General features: G+C 38.0%; 1 pseudogene; it reads right to left on the bottom strand.

Annotated features, from left to right (window-relative positions):
* Nucleotides 1-213: 213 nt before the first annotated feature.
* LOC112003223 (pentatricopeptide repeat-containing protein At4g37170-like) lies at nucleotides 214-2,357 on the bottom strand (annotated as a pseudogene).
* Between the last annotated feature and the right edge of the window lie 1,432 nt (nucleotides 2,358-3,789).

The following is a 3,789-nucleotide window of genomic DNA, read 5'->3' on the forward strand; positions in this document are numbered from 1 at the left end:
TTTCAACACCCCCCCCCCCCCCCCCCCCCCCCCCCTCTCTCTCTCTCTCTCTCTCTCTCTCTCTCTCTCTCTCTCTCTCTCTCTCTCAGACACCCCAAGAAATTAATACAGAAAGATTTGTAGAAAATGCACATATGAGGGCAAAGGAACATTATTCTACTTATGTTACCGACATCATGTAGAAACGTGCCTTGGATCTTTAGATGGCTTGAATTACCAACGATCTCCACATGAACAACTCCCATCCTCAAAAGAATGGAACCAATTTGAATCCCTTTCTATTATTTTTCTTTGAATAGTGTATGAAATAAATTTAATATCACTGTGGAAATCTACACAAGTTTTTAAATTGTTAAAATGCTTGATTGTTGTCCCTGGTGGAGTTGAAATGATTCCAAATCAACTGCAAACTTCTCACTGTGGTAGGAGAGACAAGCCTGCACATATGAGCAGTAGCATTATTTTCGACCGCAGGTATACATGCACCTCTCTCTAAATCAATCCAGCTTAAACCCAGTTTCTTTACCTCCCCTTTGTCACCAGTATCCTTTCTAACCTTTGCCACCTAACCCTACATACGAGCAGTAGCCAGGGCATAGAAGAAGCTTGATTCTCAAGTTCTATCTCAAATAATGCTTCTGCTGCATGCTTACCAATTCAAAGTTTCCATGAATTCTACAACCACCAAGTAGGGAAGCCCATAAGATCTTATCAGGTTTCATGGGTATTTGGTTAATAATATTCTCAGCGGTACAAGCATAATGATCTGTTATATGTGTTAATCCACCCTTTTCCTTTATCAAGTGGAAATATCTTGTCCAAGTACTTTATCAAACTAATCAAGCATGGATACAAGCAGAAAGAACCCCAACTAAAGTAACGTGGCCATGCTGGGATCTTGATTTGAGAAGTAACTCAAAGAACTTAAGAGCCTCATTTGGTTGACTATTTTGAGCATTTTGCAACTGTGGGGAGTGGAAGATAGTCCCCATCCAGGCCTTAAGCCCAAGAAGTAATTGGGCCGCAGGGAACGAACTAGGCCTAGTTTGTATACTAGAAGGAAGGCCAAGGGGCAATGGGCTATGCAAGAAAGGAAACTGGACCATCCCAAGTACTAAGAAGGAGGAGAGCGATGTGGGAAAGTAGTTCTTGTGGAGAAGGTAAGAAGCTAATCTTACCCGAGGCATGGTGCACGGATGATCCACATATGGTTTCTAGAAGATGATTGAAACCATGGGAAACTACCAAAACACACAAGAAGATTGAAGATTTTTCCCTCCGCATTAATGAGGGGGTTCTCACCTAACGACTGCCGCATTTAATGCTTATGAAATAGACTAAATAGTACAAACACCTCCCAAAAGTCAGAGTTCCAGGATAAGGGAGTAGAGGAAACCAATAAAGTAAAGGAAAATATCCTTGAGAATTTGGCTGGCAACAAGATAGCTGTAGAGATAAGAACAAGGAATGTAACTATAAAGAGGGAGAGATAAGCAAATAGAAGAGGATCTCTTTTTTGAGAAGAAAAAGGAAAAAAAAAAAAGAGATGAAAAAGAAAAAGGGAATGGCCTAAAAGAGAAATAGAGAGAGAGAGAGAGTGTGTGTGTAACACCACGGGAACAAGGGAATTTCCTATTGTAACACTTGAATAATATTTGAAATACAGGTGGTCAATGAAACCAACTGTTTGGGTTTCCATTGTGGAGTGTTTATTCCCTATTGGCCACTTATAAGTAGGTTGCGTGAGACATTTTAGTTGTAATCCGTGGAGACCACCACGGGCCATTTTTTGTCCGCCCGCAGCAACAATCAGGGAAGTCCATGAAATTAAATCTGGTTGAGGCATCCCTTTAAATGCCCTTTTTTCATTCTAAAAGGTCTCACACTTTGAATACATATGAACAAGAGCACTTTTTGCAAATGAAAGGGCATCAAAACCTATCCGCATCATGTAGCCATTAACTTACTCGCCTAGGTCCTTTGCAAGATGATCAGCACAGGCATTTAACCCGGTAAACTGTGAAATCACTAGGACTAATCACCAATCTCATCAACACCAACAACAACAAAAATCCCTCTTACATAGTCCCATCCTCCAAGTATCTATCTATTACTGTTGTCCAAGACGCAACATCCCTACCCATCATCTTGTCAAAAATTTGCTTAGCCTCCTCTATTCTCCCTCGATTCTCATACATGTTTGATAAACACTCCAAACTGCCTCATTTAAATCCAATCCATTCCACATTATATATCCACGAATTTGAAGCAGAGAACTAGATATAGTGAACTTACTCAATTTTGGAATTACAATGTCCTAACCTCATTCTGTATAATTCCAAAGCCTCTTTAGTCATGGTTGTTAGGGTCATATTTTCTATGTAATTGTCTAATCCTTTGACAAAATACCCTTTACTTGTAATTGGATAAATCTAAGTTGGGTTTAATGTATCAAGAAATATGTTGTTCAAACATATTGTGGTTTCATTATAAACATGAAGATTGATCTAAGAAACAAGTGAAGAAAAGCTGGTTCATTAAGTCTCGACACTAGTTTGACAGATACTACTATTGAGGATTAATGGAAAAGCTTGACACAAACTTGATCTATTGAGATCTACGATTTCAGAATTTTCAAATTTGAAATTCGGTCCATGATGACTTGTTTGATTCGGATTTCTTTTCTCACAACCTTAGTCATATATAAGGCTTATTTTAGAAGTCATCAAGTATGGAAATAGGGACCTAGAACTTATATACTTTGTGTGAAGCTAGTACGTTTGTACACATTACGATTTTGTAACCAAGTGCTTCCTGATCTTCATCATTTATGAAGTGAAGAACTTTGCAACCAATAACAATCATTTAAGTTGCTAGAGTTAGTCACATACTGAGATCCGAACAAATGAGTTAGTCACAGATTAGAGATTTGTGCAACAAAGGAAAGAAGACTACTACAAGATCAAGTTTAATTGGATATTGGAGCGAAGGTTCAATTGTAGGTTGGTATTTTGGGATAGACTAAGGTAGTGGTAAAATTCCTTATACTTATAACCGCTTAATTGTTGATTAGTGGATTCTTGGAAGTTATGAACTTAAATTCACTCGGTGGGGTTTCCCCATTTGCCAAAAAATCACTGTGTCAATTTATTTTTTGTTGCATTTAGTTTATTTGGTGATTTGTTAGTGCTTACAATTTACATGAAATTTGACTGAATTAATTAACTTAGGTAATTGAATTAATTAACCTAGGTCAATCAATCTTAACTCAACAATGATGAGCGCACCACGATGTCATTGCCGTCCATGAAAAACTCTCTCTTTGCAGCATTTCATCAACCAACTTTCTAGCCTCTTAAAGTTTCCCCCCACATTTGCATAGCCAAATATCACTGTTCCAAGGACAAATCCTTGTTCACCCTTTTCATCAAACTTGTTCTAGGCTTCCACAATACCCTCACAATTAACATAGATGATAGTAAAATGATTATTAGTGAAAACCCCGAACGCTTTTGGTGTGAGGATGGACTTTATGTAAAGTTGTATCATGTATGAGGTTCGACTTTTGAGTATATCCTTGAAGTAGAGGGTGGTCGGTGAATTTAGTTAAGCGAGCAATTGTTATAAAAAAAATAAAAATAAAATAAAAAATAAAAAGAAGAAGAAGAAGAAGGAAAAAGAGCGAAAATTGAAACTGGTTTTTTGAGAAAAGGAGTTACCAACCCGCACGAAAGGCGTAATGATCTGGGCACGGTCTCGAAGAGAGACTCGATGAAATAGACATGTCTG

This window comes from Quercus suber, unplaced genomic scaffold (assembly GCF_002906115.3).
Source record: "Quercus suber isolate HL8 unplaced genomic scaffold, Cork oak 2.0 scaffold_618, whole genome shotgun sequence".
Classification (NCBI taxonomy): domain Eukaryota; kingdom Viridiplantae; phylum Streptophyta; class Magnoliopsida; order Fagales; family Fagaceae; genus Quercus; species Quercus suber.